The sequence below is a fragment of the Bos grunniens genome, chromosome 13, assembly GCF_055505025.1.
Source record: "Bos grunniens cultivar Pamir isolate PY7600 chromosome 13, Bosgru_T2T1.0, whole genome shotgun sequence".
NCBI classification, from domain to species: Eukaryota; Metazoa; Chordata; class Mammalia; order Artiodactyla; family Bovidae; genus Bos; species Bos grunniens.
Window position 1 is genome coordinate 33,256,540 of NC_141177.1, and position 20,824 is coordinate 33,277,363.

A 20,824-nucleotide genomic window follows, 5' to 3' on the forward strand; every position below is an offset into this window, starting at 1 on the left:
GAGAGGAAATGGAAACTTTGAGAATGCACAATTCTTTTGAGGAATTTTGTGTAAGGAGGAGGAGGAAAATGAGGACATGAGCTTAAAGGATGTTTGTATCTTAAAATGGGAGAAATGGCAGCATTTTGTATTGATGGAAAAAATCTAGTAGAGAGGATAATTTATGCTTAAAAAAGAAAGAAGCATTAGAATAAGAAAGAGGAGATGAATCTAGTGCATGAGTAGGTTTAGCCTTTGTCAAGAGTGTGGGTAGTGTGTTCATGGAAATGGAAGAGAAAGCAGAAGGCCTGGGTGCAAATTCAGGGATGGGATAGGTCTTGGGGAAGTTCTGTTCAGAAAATGCTTATTTTCTCTGTTCAGTAACAAGAAAAATGATCGTCTAGGAGTATAGATCAATATTAGAAATTGGAGGAGATAAAAGAAAGTACGAAATCATCATCTAAGGAACTGAGAATAACTGGAGCTGATAAAGAACTTACTGATGTTTACTTCTGGTACTGCTTTCTGCATACTTAATAGTGCAAGAATTATGATTGAAAAATGACAATCAGACTATTCACTTTTGTCCTAAGGAAATGTTCTTTTGGATCCTCATTATCTATGGTTAAGGGCACAATAGTATCCCAGGTGGTGCTAGTGCTAAAGAACCTGCCTGCCAATGCAGGACACATGAGACTTGGGTTCAATCCCTGGGTTGGGAAGATCCCCAAGAGAAGGAAGTGGCAACCCATGCCAGTGTTCTTGTCTGGGAAATTCCATGGACAGAGGATCCTGGCAGGCTACAGTCCAAGGGTCACAAAAAAGTCAGACACAACTGAAGTGACTTAGCACACAAGGACAATTTGACAGTTTTATCAAACCCAATCATAGGTTACCTGGTAGCTCAGATGGTAAAGAATCTGCCTGCAATGCAGGAGACCCGGGTTCTGACCCTGGATCAGAAAGATCCCCTGGAGAAGGAAGTTGCAACCACTCCAGTATTCTTGCCTGGAGAATTCCATGGACAGAGGAGCCTGGTGAGCTACAATACATGGGATCAAAAAGAGTCAGACATGACTGTGTGACTAACACTTCTTTTCATCATAGGTTGAACCATGTCCTATAATCTGCTGCCAACCTACCTTAATAAAACTTTCTCTGCTGGTTCCCATGGTGGTGGTGGTTTAGTTGCTACGTTGTGTCTAATGGTTTCCATGTCTTCACACAATTCAAATTCCAGGTGAACCTTACATCTCAGATTTGTTTTAACACCATATTCATATTCATAACACTTGCCTTTGCCTGAGAAGTTCCCTTTCCTAGAATGCTTCTCATTCTTTTTCTGCATTTCATAAAATGCAGCTAATGCTCCACTCATCCCCTGCTTCTTCCCAATGTAGAACTGACTATTTTCTTCTCTATGTTCCCTTTAACCTTCGAGCTTAGGTTAGTATTTCTCTTTACCATAGAAAATTATTGCTTAATATGTCTGTCTCCCAGTTAGATACGTTGTCCAATCATAGTGATGATATATTAATAATTACTTTAATCTCCCACTATCCTCTAGAGTACAGAGTATTTAAGCATAAATTCATTTTTCAGTACAAGTGTGCCTTGGAGGTACTGTGTGTTCAGTTCCAGACCATCACAATAAAACAAATGTTGTAATAAATGAGTCATACAAATATTTTGTCTTCTCAGTGCACATAAAATTATGTTTACACTATCCTGTTGTCTATTAAGTGTACAGTATTATTATGTCTAAGTGAACAATGTACATACCTAATTTAAAATATTTTATTGCGGAGAGGCGAGATCAGAACACGGTGGTGAGTCGCTGAGCTCGCTGCGGCCCGGAGAGCGGCTAAAGCCGCCGCCGCCGCCGCCGCCACCACCGAAAAAAAAAAAAAAAAAATAAAATAAAATATTTTATTGCTAAAAAAATGCTACTTATCACCTGACACTTTAGTAAGTTGTTAATCTGTTTCCTGGTGGAGAGTCTTGACTCATTGTTGATAGAGGCTGACTGATCAAGGTGTGAGTTGCTGAAGGTTGGTGAGACTTATTCTTAAAATAAGACAACAATTTGCTGCATTGATTGATTCTTCCTTTCATGGAAAGTTTCTCTCTGCTTGATAGTATTTTGCCCACAGTAGAATTTCTTTCAAAATTTGGAGTCAATCCTCTCAAAACCTGCCACTGCTTTATCAACTAAGAGTATGTAATATTGCAAATCTTTTCTTGTCATTTCAATAATCTTCATAGCATCTTCACCAGGACTAAATTTTATCTCAAAAACTCATGTTCTTCACTCACATATAGATGAGCTTTTAAGAAACAACTTCTCATTCATTCAAATTTTATCATAAGATTACAGCTACTCATGCACATATTCAGGCTCCACTTCTAATTCTAGTTCTCTTGGTTTTTCCCCCCCCACTACATCTGCAGTGATTTCCTCCACTGAAGTCTTGAACCCCTAAAAATCATTAATGAGGATTAAAATAAACTTTTCCCAAAATCCTGCTAATGTTGATATTTTGACATTGTCCTCTGAATTCTGAATGTTCTTAGTGACATCTAGAATTTGAATCCTTTCCAGTATGTTTAAATATGACTGCCTGGATCCATTGGAGGAATCACTATCTTTGGCAGCTATAGGCTTATAAAATATATTTCTTAAATAATAATACTTGAAAGTTTAAATTACTTTATCCATGGGTTCCAGAATGGAAGTTTTATTAGCAGGCATGAAAACAACATGAATGCCATTGTATATCCCCATTGTCAATGAATAGTAGTATTTCAAAAGGAATCTCTCCCCCGCCCCACCTGAGCAGTAGGCCTCAACAATGGAATTAAAATATTTGGTCAACCGTATTATTTAAAAAAATGTGCTATCATCCTTGATTTTCTGTCCCATGTATAAGGCATAAGAAGAGTAGATTTAGCATCATTCTTAAGGGCCCTATGCTTTTCAAAATGGTAAATGGGCATTGTCTTCAACTTAAAGTCAGCAGCTGCATTAGCTCCTAATAAGAGAGTCAGCCTCTCTTTCAAAGCTTTGAAAACAGACATCAATATCTTCTCTCTATCTATGAAACTCTTACGTGGCATCTTCTTTCAAAAGAATGCCATTTTGTCTACACTGACACAATAAAGACAGATATGCCTGTATTTTAATCTTCTATTCTATTACAGTACCAACATTTTAGGAGTTAAGAACGTATTAAACTCTGCCTAGACTGTGAAAAAAATGCACTGCCATGCTAATTCGCTTCAGTCATGTCCTACTCTTTGCAACCTTATGGTACTTGTAGGCTAATTACCCTGTAGAGGAGAAAGAAAAAGCTGGCTTAAAACTCAACATTCAACATACCAAGATCATGGCATCTGATCCCATCACTTCATGGCAAATAGATGGGGAAACAGTGAGAGACTTTGTTTACTTGGGCTCCAAAATCACTGCAGATGGTGACTGCAACCATGAAATTAAAAGATGCATGCTCCTTGGAAGAAAGCTATGTCAAACCTAGACAGCATATTAAAAAGCAGAGACATTACTTTGCCAACAATGGTCCATCTAGTCAAAGCTATGGGTTTTCCAGTAGTCATGTATGGATGTGACAGTTGGACCACAAAGGAAGCTGAGCATCGAAGAACTGATGCTTTTGAACTGTGGTGTTGGAGAGGACTCTTGAGAGTCCCTTGGACTACAAGGAGAACAAACCAGTTAATATCAAAGGAAATCAGTCCTGAATATTCATTGGAAGGACTGATGTTGAAGCTGAAACTCCACTGCTTTGGCCACCTGATGTGAAGAACCGACTCATTTGAAAAGACCTTGATGCTGGGAAAGATTGAAGGCAGGAGAAGAACAGGACAACAGAGGATGAGATGGTTGGATGGCATCACTGACTTGATGGACATGAGTTGAAGCAAGCTCTGGGAGTTTGTGATGGACAGGGAAGCCTGGCATGCTGCATTCCATGAGGTTGTAAAGAGTCAGACAGGACTGAGCAACTGAATTGAACTGATAAACACAATTAATTATGCAAGTTTTGGCTTTCATTTAGTAACATTCTCTCATTTTCAGAACTTCACAAGTTTTGTGTTTTTAACTTAACAACACACAAAAAATCCCCTAGCAATGAATTTTGCCAATAATTAGACAGTAAGTTATAATTAGATGAAGAATACATAAACCATATTGGACAAAGTTCAGCATTTCTTTAAAATTAGAATAGCAAATGGAAAACCTATTAAATAATGAAACTGGCCTAAATTTGTGAAATATTAAGCTTCAAAGATTTGTTTTTATTGTAATTTCATTCATTCCTGGTGAGAGTGACTGTACTTATCTTTGTATCTCTAATTTGGCTAATACTTGCCTGATAATGAGCAAGAAATACAAGAAAAGGTAATCAGATACCATACTCTGATAGCAAAATATATACAATAGAAACTCATAACTAGTAAATTCACTCCTGTCAATATGTTTTCTCAAGAGCATTTTTTTTCCTTCTGCTTTCGTACTCTTTAGTGACTATGATGGCTACTCCATTTCTTCTAAGGGATTCCTGCCCACAGTAGTAGATATAATGGTCATCTGAGTTAAATTCACCCATTCCAGTCCATTCTAGTTCGCTGATTCCTAGAATGTCAACGTTCACTCTTGCCATCTCCTGTTTGACCACTTCCAATTTGCCTTGATTCATGGACCTGACATTCCAGGTTCCCATGCAATATTGCTCTTTACAGCATCAGACCTTGCTCCTATCACCAGTCACATCAACAGCTGGGTATTGTTTTTGCTTTGGCTCCATCCCTTCCTTCTTTCTGGAGTTATTTCTCCACTGATCTCCAGTAGCGTATTGGGTACCTACCGACTCGGGGAGTTCCTCTTTCATTATCCTATCATTTTGCCTTTTTATACTGTTCATGGGGTTCTCAAGGCAAGAATACTGAAATGATTTGCCATTCCCATAACCAAGGGACTACATTCTGTCAGACTGTTCTCTGTACGTTTCCAAGGCAAACCATTCAATATCACGGTAGTCCAAGCCTATGCCCCAACCAGTAATGCTGAAGAAGCTGAAGATGAACGGTTCTATGAAGACCTACAAGACCTTTTAGAACTAACACCCAAAAAAGATGTCCTTTTCATTATAGGGGACTGGAATGCAAAAGTAGGAAGTCAAGAAACACCTGGAGTAACAGGCAAATTTGGCCTTGGAGTAGGGAATGAAGCAGAGAAAAGGCTAATAGACTTTGGCCAAGAGAACTCACTGGTCATAGCAAACACCCTCTTCCAACAACACAAGAGAGGACTCTGCACATGGACATCACCAGATGGTCAACACCGAAATCAGATTGATTATGGTCTTTGCAGCCAAAGATGGAGAAGCTCTATACAGTCAGCAAAATCAAGACTGGGAGCTGACTGTGGCTCAGACCATGAACTCCTTATTGCCAAATTCAGACTAAATTGAAGAAAGTAGGGAAAACCACTAGACCACTCAGGTATGACCTAAATCAAATCCCTTACGTTTATACAGTGGAAGTGAGAAATAGATTTAAGGGACTAGATCTGATAGACAGAGTGCCTGATGAACTATGGACAGAGGTTCATGACATGTACAGGAGACAGATCAAGACCATCCCCATGGAAAAGAAATGCACAAAAGCAAAATGGCTGTCTGAGGAAGCCTTACAAATAGCTGTGAGGAAAAAGAAGTGAAAAGCAAAGGAGAAAAGGAAAGATATAATCATCTGAATGCAGAGTTCCAAGGAATAGCAAGGGGAAATAAGAAAGCCTTCCTCAGCGATCAATGCAAAGATATAGAGAAAAACAATAGAATGGGAAAGACTAGAGATCTCTTCAGGAAAATTAGAGATACCAAGGGAACATTTCATGCAAAGATGGGCTCAATAAAGGACAGAAATGGTATGGACCTAACAGAAGCAGAAGATATTAAGAAGAGGTGACAAGAATACACAGAAGAACTGTAAAAAAAAGAGCTTCATGACCAAGATAATCACGATGGTGTGATCACTCACCTAGAGTCAGACATCCTGGAATGTGAAGTCAATGGTCCTTAGAAAGTATCACTACAAACAAAGCTAGTGGAGGTGATGGAATTCCAATTGAGCTATTTCAAATCTTGAAAGATGATGCTGTGAAAGTGCTGCACTCAATATGCCAGCAAATTTGGAAAACTCAGCACTGGCTATAGGACTGGAAAAGGTCAGTTTTCATTTCAATCCCAAAGAAAGGCAATGCTAAAGAATGCTCAAACTACCGCACATTTGCACTCATCTCACATGCTAGTAAAGTAATGCTCAAAATTCTCCCAGCCAGGCCTCAGCAATATGTGAACCGTGAACTTCCTGATGTTCAAGCTGGTTTTAGAAAAGGCAGAGGAACCAGAGGTCAAATTGCAAACATCCAGTGGATCATCTAAAAAGCAAGAGAGTTCCAGAAAAACATCTACTTCTGCTTTATTGACTATGCCAAAGCCTTTGACTGTGTGGATCACAATAAACTGTGGAAGATTCTGAAAGAGATGGGCATACCAGACCACCTGACCTGCCTCTTGAGAAGCCTATATGCACGTCAGGAAGCAACAGTTAGAACTGGACATGGAACACCAGACTAGTTTCAAATAAGAGAAGGAGTACGTCAAGGCTGTATATTGTCACCCTGCTTATTAACTTATATGCAGAGTACATCATAAGAAACACTGGGCTGGAGGAAGCACAAGCTGGAATCAGGATTGCTGGGAGAGATATCAATAACCTCAGCTATGCAGATGACACCACCCTTATGGCAGAAAGTGAAGAAGAACTAAACAGCCTCTTGGTGTAAGTGAAAGAAAAGAGTGAAAAAATTGGCTTAAAATTCAACACTCAGAAAACTAAGATCATGGCATTTGGTCCCATTATTTCATGGCAAACAGATGGGGAAACAGTGGAAACTATGTCAGACTTTATTTTGGGGGGCTCCAAAATCACTGCACATGGTAACCGCAGTCATGAAATTAAAAGACACTATTTGGAAGGAAAGTTATGACCAACCTAGACAGCATATTAAAAAGCAGAGATATTACTTTGCCAACAAAGTTCCGTCTAATCAAGGCTATGGATTTTCCAGTAGTCATGTATGGATGTGAGAGTTGGTCTATAAAGAAAGCTGAGCACCGAAGAATGAATGCTTTTGAAATGTGATATTGGAAAAGACTCTTGAGAATTCCTTGGACAGCATGGAGATCCAACCAGTCCATCCTAAAGGAAATCAGTCCTAAATATTCACTGGAGGGACTGATGCTGAAGCTGAAACTCCAATACTTTTGCCACCTGATTTGAAGAACTGACTCATTGGAAAAGACCCTGATGCTGGGAAAGATTGAAGGCAGGAGGAGACGGGGACAACAGAGGATGAGATGGTTGGATGGCATCACCAACTTGATGGACATGAGTTTGATTAAACTCTAGGAGCTGGTGATGGACAGGGTCGCCTGGCATGCTGCAGTTCATGAGGTCACAAAGCATCAGACAGGACTGAGCGACTGAACTGAATTGCTCTTTGGAACAAAAGTTATGACCAACTTAGCATATTAAAAAGCAGAGACATTACTTTGCCAACAAAGGTCAGTCTGATCAAAGCTATGGTTTTTCCAGTAGTTGTATATGGATATGAGAGTTGGACTATAAAGAAAGCTGAGCACCAAAGAACTGATGCTTTTGAACTGTGGTGTTGGAGAAGACTCTTGAGAGTCCCTTGGACTGCAAGGAGATCAAACCAGTCAATCTTAATGGAAATCAGAACTGAATATTCATTGGAAGGACTGATGCTGAAGCTGAAACTCCAATACTTTGGCCACCTGATGTGAAGAACTGACTCATTTGAAAAGACCCTCATACTGGGCAAGATTGAAGGCAGGAGGAGAAAGGGACGGCAGAGGATGACATGGTTGGATGGTAACACCAACTTGATGGACATGAGTTTGAGCAAGCTCTGGGTGTTGGTGATGGACAGAGAAGCCTGGCGTTCTGCAGTCCACGAGGTTGCCTAGCATCAGACATGACTGAGTGACTGAACTGAACCAAAACATGTATCATGAAGGTCAACTGAGGTCATATTGCCAAAGATATGAAAGTCAGACTCAGAAGTTTAGACTTTTGAAAACCATACAAACTATTGGAATATAGAAGAAATTATTGAATTTCAATTAGAAAATTCCAGTAATTGAAAATTGTCCAACTTTACACAGCCTGTATATTTTTATTTAAGTTCATGCAAATAGGACAAAAGTAGACTGTTCTCTGATTCTTCAAAGTTCCCTTCACAATCTGTTTATATTTGTGTCTGTCAGTTTGTTTTACTAATTGTTGTACACTTACCCTAGCATTCTCCATTGTCTGACATTTAACAGGCACTTGGGCTTCCCTGGTGGCTCAGAGGTTACAGTGTCTGCCTGGAATGCGGGAGACCCGGGTTTGATCCCTGGGTTGGCAAGATCCCCTGGAGAAGGAAATGGCAACCCACTCCAGTACTCTTGCCTGGAGAATCCTATTGAGGGAGGAGCCTGGTAGGCTACAGTCCATGGGGTCGCAAAGAGTCGGACACATCTGAGCGACTTCACTTTCACTTTCAATGGATTTGTTAGGAGAGTAGATCAAAACAACTCATACTAAATTTCAAGATTTTGCTTTGTGAATGCAGACAGTTCTTAAATGATCCTTAGGTCACATATATCTTCAATGAGTGTATTAGAATATTTTTCAAAACATAATTGGTTTTGAAGGGTAATGCTTAAGCAAGAATTTTAGTTCTAGAAGTCCATAAGAATCTAGGAATAGGTCAAATAATTTATAACAGTATTTAGGGGCAGGATTGGGACTATAGCTTCAATTTTCCAAAAAGAGAAAACTTGGTAATGCTAGGGAAATTTTCATCATTTTCAATGACCAACTCATGTCTCTTTCAGTGAGCTTTCAACTGGTTTCCAGCTGCCTCAACTGTGTCTCTCTCTCTGTGTGCAACTGTTTCCCTCTTCAGGGAACACTTTTCTACTTGTGTTCATGGCAATGTAAAAGTGCCAAAAAAATAACACCCATGTTAGTAGTCAAGAAGCAATGATTAAAAGTTGATATATAAACACCCCATTTCCCTCAACTCTTAGTGAAAAGGGAGTTTCTTCCTGGGTTAATCTCCAGTCAGCTCTCTGATGGATAGCTTAATAATACACATTTTACTAGATGTCTTCTTGTAACACTTCCTTACTCTCGATTCACATGTCATTGGACCTCAAAGTTAATTGATTTGCACTCAAATATTTGTTTGAAGGATTATCCTTTGTAAGACCAAATTAATACACCAAAAAATTGGGAAGCTCTTGATCAAATTTTCCCTTCTAGGCTAGTTCAGGAGATTCACATCTAAACCATGAAATGAAAATGCAATGGCCATTGGTAATTCATGATGTTCTGGATTCCACTTCAACCCTCTCTGCTGTAAGGAATCTTGTAGTCTCTAGTTAAAATGAATATATTATGTCTCTTCCTTCATCAAAGTGAGGACTTAGACAAATCCCAAATCACTACTTCACAGAAAAAATGTTAAAGCTAACATAGGAATATGATATTCAGATATTACATGAAAAATTGAAATTTTGTGACATTACATGAATATTTACTCTGAAGAATAGGCTACATTGATAATTATATATACATATAAAACGTGCCTCCAAGTGGTAATGAGCATTGGGGAAAGGATGATGAACAACAATCTACACTGCTACACTGGGCTGGAAAATAGAAATCATAAGAAAATCTTATAGTTAGGTATGATTTTTGGAAGTTAATATTCCCAAACCCAATAGGAATTTGAGTGTTGAATTCTGCATATTTTTTCAGTATCTAAAAATTTTTGGATTTAGTATCCAGAGATTAGAATTGATCAAAATAATAGCATTGGGTCACAATTTATGAATTCTCCATTATAAAATCTGAAAGAATTAAGATGGTTCAAGTTAGTTCAGAATGCTTGTTAACATCCCCAGATTCCATTTAAATGACAGATTGGAAATGTTTCAGTTCACTTCAGTTCAGTCGCTCAGTCATGTCCGACTCTTTGCGACCCCATGAATTGCAGCACGCCAGGCCTCCCTGTCCATCACCAACTCCTGGAGTTTACTCAAACTCACGTCCCCTTCTCCTCCTGCCCCCAATCCCTCCCAGCATCAGAGTCTTTTCCAATGAGTCAACTCTTCGCATGAGGTGGCCAAAGTACTGGAGTTTCAGCTTTAGCATCATTCCTTCCAAAGAACACCCAAGACTGATCTCCTTTAGAATGGACTGGTTGGATCTCCTTGCAGTCCAAGGGACTCTCAAGAGTCTCCTCCAACACCACAGTACAAAAGCATCAATTCTTCGGCACTCAGCTTTCTTCACAGTCCAACTCTCACATCCATACATGACTACTGGAAAAACCTTAGCCTTGACTAGACAGACCTTTGTTGGCAAAGTAATGTCTCTGCTTTTGAATATGCTATCTAGGTTGGTCATAACTTTCCTTCCAAAGAGTAAGCGTCTTTTAATTTCATGGCTGTAATCATCATCTGCAGTGATTTTGGAGTCTCCCAAAATAAAGTCCACCACTGTTTCCACTGTTTCCCCATCTATTTGCCATGAATGATGGGACCAGATGCCATGATCTTCATTTTCTGAATGTTGAGCTTTAAGCCAACTTTTTCACTCTCCTCTTTCACTTTCATCAAGAGGCTTTTGAGTTCCTCTTCACTTTCTGCCATAAGGGTGGTGTCATCTGCATATCTGAGGTTATTGATATTTCTCCCGGCAATCTTGATTCCAGCTTCCTCCAGCCCAGCATTTCTCATGATGTACTCTGCATATAAGTTAAATAAGCAAGGTGACAATATACAGCCTTGACGTAATCCTTTTCTTATTTAGAACCAGTCTGTTGTTCCACATCCATTTCTAACTGTTGCTTCCTGACCTGCATATAGGTTTCTCAAGAGGCAGGTAAGGTGGTTTGGTATTCCTGGCTCTGAGAATTTTCCAGTTTGTCATGGTCCACACAGTCAAAGGCTTTGACATAGTTAATAAAGCAGAAATAGATGTTTTTCTGGGACTCTCTTGCTTTTTTGATGATCCAATGGATGTTGGCAATTTGATCTCTGGTTCCTCTGCCTTTTCTAAAACCAGCTTGAACATCTGGAAGTCACGGAAATGTTTAAAATGGAATAAGTCCTTAGAATTGAAAAAATTGGAGCAGAGATTAGCAATAAACCCAAGGTATTGACAGTTATGATCTGATGGAATGCAGATGGGACCAGAGTAAGGGTTGTCAAAAAAAAAAAAAAAAAAGGCCCATAGAAGAGCCCATTCTTTCTAACAGAGCTGAGAGATGAGATGTGCTAACTTGGAGGTGCATAGGATGGAATCTTTTGAGAGATAACATTCCATGTGTTTGAATTTAAGATAAATTTTTTGATGTCACCTTAAGTCAAGATTTGCTATAATGCAAAGAATGCATTTTCTATATTTTCAAGTGATTGATATATATTTTAAATTAGTGGTTCAGAGCACAGTGTCTGAAGCCAGATGAAATGTATTTGAATACCACAAGGTACTAGCTATTAGAATAGGTGCAGGCTAGATAACTTTTCTGTATTTCTGTCCTCTCATCTAGAAAATGAGGATAGTATCAACAACATGGAGTTCTGTCACAGAGCACTTTCAGATATATAAAGCATATAGAGAAAAGTTCTTGGCAAATAAAAAGCACTAAATTATGTTAGATTTTATTATTATTGTTGCAAGATGTATCTGAGCTTGAAATTCCTAAACAAGCTGACCTCTGGGCATCTCTACTTTTGTATCTGAAAGGCATCTCAAACTGAGTGCATTCCCAAGAATCCTTATGATTTCCACCCCAAATATAACTCAGATTTTAAAGTTCCTTCCCTTGATGAATAAAATCCCCCAACTCCTATTTTCACTACTCAGAAATCTAGGACCTACTTTTGGCACCCCCATCAACCTCACACCCTATATTTACTATATCAGAACATTTTGCCCATGTTATCTTACAAATAGACCCAAATCTTTTCATTGCTCTCTATTTCCACCACCATCATCCTAGTTTAACCCATAAATATATGATTATATAAGTACATGATTCCTGGACTACAGCAATAGCCATCTAACAGGACTTATTCCATCTGCTCTCAGTCCACTCACATTCAGAGGAACAGAGGTATATATTTGAAATGCAAATCAGATTATGTAAGACTCTCTTCTGTAGTGTCTTCATTTGCTCCCCATTACTTTCAGGGTTAAGGTCAAAATCTTTAAGTAAACAACACAGATTCTGACCCCAAATTATCTCTCCAATCACACAATATATGATTTTCCCTAGGGTACCCGATTATCTTTATTGAACTGTTAAGGATGCTAGAATGCTACCTTTCGCCTTCAACCTATTGGTTTGTCAGATTACATTTAACTATCACTACTCAGAACAATTCTTCCTGACATTTATAAGTAAATTCCTCTTTTATAAACTCAGAACACCATTAATTTTACTTTCTTACTATTTATTGCAGTTATAGTTTTTTCTCTTCACTTAATTTCTTAAACCTTAAAATAATGTGTGTGTGTGTGTGTGTGTGTGTGTGTGTGTGCGCATGTTAGTCGTTCAGTTGTGTCTGACTTTTTGTGACCCCTATGGACTGTAGCCCACCAGGTTCTTTTGTCTGAGGGATTCTCCAGGCAAGACTACTGCAGTGGTTTGCCATGCCCTTCTCCAAGGTATCTTCCAGACACAGGAATCGAACTCAGGTCTCCCACATTGTGGACAGATTCTTTACCATTTGAGCTACCTTTAATCTAAATTTAATTTTCAAATTTAATTTTCCATTAATTATTTCATAAATGTGCCATGCACTTGCCATTAATTGCAGTAACCAGTGTATTGCTTGATGCTTAGTAAACATTTGTGTATTTGAGAATGATCAGATAAAGGGAATGTTCACACAGAGTGCCATACGACTTTTCAAGTTAACATTTATAGATACAGGAGAGTAAGAAATTTGGAAATGCGCAGATTAATGAAGTATTTCAGACACTCTTGTGTAGCCATCACATGGATTAAGAAACCAAACCCACATGAGCCAACCTGGTACTTTCTTCCATTCACTGCACCCATTCTTCTTCCACAAATAACCACTATTGTCATTTTAACAGAAGAGATGAGTTTATTTCTTTTAACTTTATACAAATAGAATTAGAAGGATGTTCTTTTCCATTTAGTTTATTTAACTCAGTATTATGTTGTGATTTATCTATTCATTTTATTTCTGTATAGTATTTCATTGTAGAACTATACCACAGTATGTGATATTTTCACTGTCTAGCTATCATCAATAATGTTGGTATGAACAAAATGATTATATGTATAGACTTCTTTTTGATATATGCCTAGAAGTGAAATTTTTGGGTCATAAGGCACACATATGATCAGATTTAAGAAAACAATGACAAATACTTTTCCAAGGTGGTTGTGCAATTCATACCTGTGTGTGGTGAATGAAAGTTCAGTTACTTCATATCTACATTTTGATATTTTTACCTTTAAATTTTACTACACTGGTTGGGCCATAGTAGATTTGTCATTCATTTGGTGATTAGTGGTGTTGAATATCAGGTTTTTTTTTTTTTTGATCAGTTAGATTATTTATTTATGAAATATATACTCAATTTGGAGGACCTTCCTGGTGGCTCAGATGATTAAAAAAATCTTCCTACAATGCAGGACACTCTGGTTCAATTCCTGGGTTGGAAAATCCGCTGGAGAAGGAAACAGGTACCCACTCCAGTATTCTTGCTCAGAGAATTCCATGGACAGAGGAGTGTGGTGGGCTATAGTTCACAGGGTTGCAAAGAGTAGAACAGGACAGTTCACTGAATAACACTTTCACATTCTCAGTTTTTGGCCCACTTTTTAAGAATTCATTTGTAGAAATACTTCATATATTCTGCGTGCTGTGATTCATGGGGTTGCAAAGAGTCAGACACGACTGCACGACTGAACTGAACTGAAAGCTTTTATAAAATATACGCATTGAAATAACTCATCTCTAGCTTGCACTTGACTCTCTCAATTCTGATTTGATGAATAAAAGATCTTTCTTTTAATAGACCCTAACTCATGAATGATTTCTTTTATAGTTAGCACTTTATTGTCCTACTTAAAAATGCTTTTAAAAAGTAAAAAAATAAAATTACCTATACTGAAGTTATGGACTGATTCTTCTGTTCTCTTCTAAAAGTGTTGCTATCTGATATTTTATATTTATCTCTTAAATTAACCTAAAATTCATTTATTTGTAGGATGTGAGATGGAAGTCAAGATTTATTTTCTCCCATATAGATAAACCAAGCACCATTTATTGAAATGGTTCCTACCAACAATGCTGCAGTGTCACCTTTGACATAATTGACTGATTATATCAATATGGGTTTTATTCTGAATTATTTTTTTTGCCACTAATCTACTTTGCTGTCTTTGTTGGAAATATCACACTGTCTTAATTACTATTAATATAACTTATAAAATATCTAAATAGAACCAGATGTGGAACAACTGACTGGTTCCAAATTGGGAAATGAGTACAAGTCTGTATATTGTCGATCTGCTTATTTAACTTAGAGGCAGAGTACATCATGTGAAATTTTGGTCTGGATGGTTCATAAGCTGGAATCAGGATTTCTGGGAGAAATATCAACAAACTCACATATGCAGATAATACCACCCTAATGGCAAAAGGGAAGAGGAACTAAAGACTTTTTGATGAGGGCAAAAGAGGAAAGTGAAAAGGCTGGCTTGAAATGCAACATTCAAAAAACTAAGATCATGGCATCCAGTCTCATCACTTCATGGCAAATAGAAGAGGGAAAAAGTGGAAACAGTGACAGATTTTATTTTCTTGGGCTCCAAAATCACTGTGGACGGTGACTGCAGTCATGAAATTAAAAGAAGCTTGCTCCACGGAAGGAAAACTATGACAAACCTAGACAGCATATTAGAAAGCAGAGATATCATTTTGTGGACAAAGGGCCTTATAGTTAAAGCTATGGTTTTTCCAGTAGTCATGTACAAATGAAAGTTGAAAGTGATAGTCACTCAGTCCTGTCTGACTCTTTGCAAGTCCATGGACTATAGCCTACCAGGTTGTTTCTCCACTGAATTCTCCAGGCAAAAACACTGGAATGAGTAGCCATTCCCTTCTCTAGGGGATCTTCCCAACTCAGGAATAGAGCCTGGGTATCCTGAATTGAAGGTTGATTCTTAACCATCTGAGCCCTGTGGGGAAACAGAGACTCTTGGAGGGTACAAAACTGTTCATTCCAGGACCCAGGGGAAAGGAGTAGTGACCTCACAAGAGACTAACCAGACTTGCCTGAGTGTTTGGGAGCCTCTGGTGGAGGCTTGGTTCAGGCCATGGAGTCAGGGACACTGGCAGTAACAATCTGTGTGTTGGCATAAGTACTCTTGGAAGAAGTTGCCATTTCCTACCATAAAGCCTATATCCCTATCATAGAGTCTGTAGACTCCAGGACAGAGCTGCTTCAAGTTAAACTACAGGGAGAGAGCACAGCCTGACCCATCAGCAGAAAATTGGATTAAGGATTTACTGAGCATGGCCCTGCCCACCAGAGCAAGGCCTAGTTTTCCCCACAGCCAGTTACTCTTATCAGAAAGAGCATAACCCTCTTATTTTCATCCATCAGAGGGCAGACAGAATGAAAACCACAATCACAGAAAATTAACCAAAATGATCACATGGATCATAGCCTTGTGTAACTCAATGAAACTATGAGCCATGCTGTGCAGGGCCATGCAAGACAGACTAGTCATGGTGGAGAGTGCTGGACAATATGTGGTGCACTGGAGAATGGAATGGCAAACCACTTCAGCATTCTTGCCTTGAGAATCCCATGAACAGGATGAAAAGGCAAAAAGCTGTGATACTGAAAGATGAGTCCCCTGAGTCATTTGGTGTCCAATATGCCACTAGGGAAGAGCAGAGAAATAACTCCAGAAAGAATGACAAGGCTGAGTCAAAGTGGAAACGATGCCCAGTTATGGATGTGTCTGAAAGGGGAAACTAAATGTGTATATGGAGAAAGTAAAGTTTGATGTTGTAAAGAAGTGGGAATGGGAATGTTATGCCTATGAATCAAGGTAAATTGGAAGTGATCAAACAAGAGATGGTAAGAGTAAACATTTACATTTTAGGAATCAGTGAACTAAAATGGACAGGAATTTGCAAATTTAATTCAGATGACCATTATATATACTACTGTGAGCAAGGATCCCTTAGAAGAAATGGAGTAGCCCTCATAGTCAACAAAAGTGTCTGAAATGAAATGCGTTCTGCCTTAAAAATGACCAAATGATTTTGGTTTGTTTCCAAGGCAAACTCTTCAACATCACATCAATCCGAGTCTATATCCCAAACACTAATGCCAGAGAAGCTGAATGATTATATGAAGACCTATAAGACCTTCTAGATCTAATACCAAAAAAAAAAAAAAAAAAAAGCCCTTTTCATAACAGAGAACTAGAAAGTAAAAGTAAGAAGTCAAAAGATACCTGGAGTAACAGGCAAATTTGGCCTTGGAGTACAAAATGAAGCAGGTCAAAGCTAACAGAGTATTACCAAGAGGACACATTGATCATAGCAAACATCTTCTTCCAAAAATACAAGAGATGAATCTATGCATGAACATCACCAGATAGTCAATACCAAAATCAAATTGATTATGTTCTTTGGAGCCAAAGATGGAGAAGCTCTATACAGTCAGCAAAAACAAAACTGGGAGATGACTGTGGGTCAGATTATGAGCTGCTTATTGCCAAACTCACACTTAAATTGAAGAAAGTAGGAAAAATCACTAGGTCATTCAGGTATGACCTAAATCAAATACCTTATGATTATATAGTGGAAGTGACAAATAGATTCAAAGGATTAGACCTAATAGGTAGACTATCTGAAGAACTATGGTCAGAGGTTTGTAACACTGTACATGAGATGGTGATCAAAACCATTCCCAAGAAAAAGAAATGCAGCAAAGCAAAGTGTATGAGGAGGCCCTACAAATAGCTGTGAAAAGAAGAGAAGTGAAAGGAAAAGGAGAAAAGGAAAGATAATACACATCTGAATGCATAATTTTGAAGAATAGCAAAGAAAGATAAGACAGCCATCTTGAGTGCAAGGTGAAAAAAAAAAAAAAAGAGGAAAGCAATAAAATGGGAAAGACTAGAGATCTTTTCAAGGAGAAAAAAAAAAAAAAAAAAAAGGATACCAGGGGAATATTTCATGCAAAGATAGGCACAATAAAGAACAGAAATGGTAGGGACCTAATAGAAGCAGAAGATATTAAAAAGAGGTGGAAAACACACAGAAGAACTATACAAAAAGGTCCTAATGACACTGATAACCATGATGTTGTGGTTGCTCACATATAGCCAGGCATCCTGGAATGTGAAGTCAAATGGACCATAGGAAACATTACTGTAAACAAAGCTAGTGGAGGTGAAAAAATTTCAGACAAAAATTCGTAAAAAACTTTACTGTTAAAGTGCTGCACTCCATATGTCAGGAAATTTGAAAAATTTGGAAAGGTCAGTTTTCATTCCAATCCCAAAGAAGGGCAGTGCAAAAGAATGTTCAAATTACAACACAATTGCACTCAGTTCACATGCTAGCAAGGTAATGCTCAAAATCCTTCAAGCAAGACTTCAACAATACATGAGTTGAGAATTTCCAGATGTACAAGTTGGATTTAGAAAAGGCAGAGGAACCAGAGAGCAAAATGGTAACATCAGTGTGACCATAGAAAAAATAAGAGAATACCATAAAAATATTTACTTCTGTTTCATTGACTAGGCTAAAGACTTTGACTATCTGCATCCCAACAAACTGTGGAAAATTCTGAAAGAGATGGGAATATCAGACTTACCTGTCTCCTGAGAATCTGTATGCAGGTCAAGAAGCCATAGTTAGAACTGGACATGGAAAAATGGACTGACTGAAAATTGAGAGTGAAGTAAGTCAGAAAGAAAAACACCAATACAGTATACTAATGCATACATATGGAATTTAGAAAGATGGTAACGATGACCCTATATGCAAGACAGCAAAAGAGACACAGATGTAAAGTACAATCTTTTGGACTCTGGGAGAAGGTGAGGGTGGGATGATTTGAGAGAATAGCATTGAAACATGTATATTATCATATGTGAAACAGATCGCCAGTCCAGGTTCGATGCATGAGACAGGGTGCTCAGGGCTGGTGCACTGGGATGACCCTGAGGGACAGGATCTGTGAGGGAGGTGGGAGGGGGGTTCAGGATGGGGAACACATGTACACCCATGGCTAATTCATGTCAATATATGGCAAAAACCACTACAATATTGTAAACTAATTAGCCTCCAATTAAAGTAAATTAATCAATTAAAAAACATATCCTGCTTTTTATTTTTTATTTTTTAAATTTTATTTTATTTTTAAACTTTACAATATTGTATTGGTTTTGCCAAATATCGAAATGAATCTGCCACAGGTATACATGTGTTCCCCATCCTGAACCCTCCTCCCTCCTCCCTCCCCATACCATCCCTCTGGGTCGTCCCAGTGCACCAGCCCCAAGCATCCAGTATCGTGCACCGAACCTGGACTGGCGACTCGTTCCATATATGATATTATACGTATTTCAATGCCATTCTCCCAAATCATCCCACCCTCTCCCTCTCCCACAGAGTCCAAAAGACTGTTCTATACATCAGTGTCTCTTTTGCTGTCTCGTGCACAGGGTTATTGTTACCATCTTTTTAAATTCCATATATATGCTTTAGTATACTGTATTGGTGTTTTTCTTTCTGGCTTACTTCACTCTGTATAATAGGCTCCAGTTTCATTCACCTCATTAGAACTGATTCAAATGTATTCTTTTTAATGGCTGAGTAATACTCCATTGTGTATATGTACCACTGCTTTCTTATCCATTCATCTGCTGATGGACATCTAGGTTGCTTCCATGTCCTGGCTACTATAAACAGTGCTGCAATTAACATTGGGATACACGTGTCTCTTTCAATTCTGTATGTCCAGTATGTATGTCCAGCAGTGGGATTGCTGGGTCATAAGGCAGTTCTAGTTCCAGTTTTTTAAGGAATCACCACACTGTTCTCCATAGTGGCTGTACTAGTTTGCATTCCCACCAACAGTGTAAGAGGGTTCCCTTTTCTCCACACCCTCTCCAGCATTTATTGCTTGTAGACTTTTGGATTGCAGCCATTCTGACTGGCGTGAAATGGTACCTCATAGTGGTTTTGATTTGCATTTCTCTGATAATGAGTGATGTTGAGTATCTTTTCCTGTGTTAGCCATCTGTATGTCTTCTTTGGAGAAATGTCTATTTAGTTCTTTGGCCCATTTTTTGATTGGGTCATTTATTTTTCTGGAATTGAGCTGTAGAAGTTGCTTATATATTTTTGAGATTAGTTGTTTGTCAGTTGCTTCATTTGCTATTATTTTCTCCCATTCTGAAGGCTGTCTTTTCACCTTGCTTATAGTTTCCTTTGTTGTGCAGAAGCTTTTAAACTTAAAAGCTTCTGCACAACATATCCTGCTTTTTAAAGTCAACAATATATTATTAAAGAAAAAAAGTATGACAAGGATGTAGTCACCCTGCTTATTTAACTTGTATGCAGAGTCAGTCAGTTAGATCAGTCACTCAGTCATGACCGACTCTTTAGACCCCATGGACTGCAACACACCAGGCTTCCCTGTCCATTGCCAACTCCCAGACCTTGTTCAAACTCATCCCTCGAGTCGGTGATGCCATCCAACAATCTCATCCTCTGTCATCCCCTTCTACTCCTGTCTTCAATCTTTCCCAGCATCAGGGTCTTTTCAAATGAGTCAGTTCTTCATATCAGGTTGGAGAAGGAAATGCCAACCCACTCTAGTACTCTCTTGTCTGGAAAATCCTGTGGAGGGAGGAGCCTGGTGGACTACAGTCCATGGGGTCGCAGAGTCGGACACGACTGAGCGACTAAACTTTCACTTTCATACAGGTGGCCAAAGTATTGGAGCTTCAGCTTCATCATCAGCTCTTCCAATGAATATTTAGTATTGATTTCCTTTAGGATTGACTGGTTTGATCTCCTTGCAGTTCAAGGGACTCTCAAGAGTCTTCTCCAACACCACAGTTCAAAAGAATCAATTCTTTGGTGCTCAGCTTTCTTTATGGTTCAGCTCTCACATCCATAACAAGAACTGTTGCTTTTGAATTGTGGTGCTGGAGAAGACCCTTGAGAGTCCCATGGATAATGAGGAGATCAAAGCAGTCAATTTTAAAGGAAATCAACTCTGAATATTCACTGGAAGGGCTGGTGCTGAAATCGAAGCTCCAGTACTTTGGCCACCTGATAGGAAGAGCTGACTCATTGGAAAAGACCCTGATGCTGGCAAAGATTGAAGGCAAATTGAGAAAAGAGAGACAAAGGATTAGATTGTTAGCACCAGTTACTCAAAGGACACGAATTTGAGCAAACCCTGGGAGGTAGTGGAGGACAGAGTAACCTGGCATGCTGCAGTCCATGAGACTGTCAGACTAGACTTAGTGACTGAACAACAACAACACAAATCTGGTAGTACAAATCCTACAGCTTTATTCTTACTCAATGTTGTCTTGCATATTCTACTTCACTTGTGTTTGCACAGGAATTTTAAAATCACTTTTAAA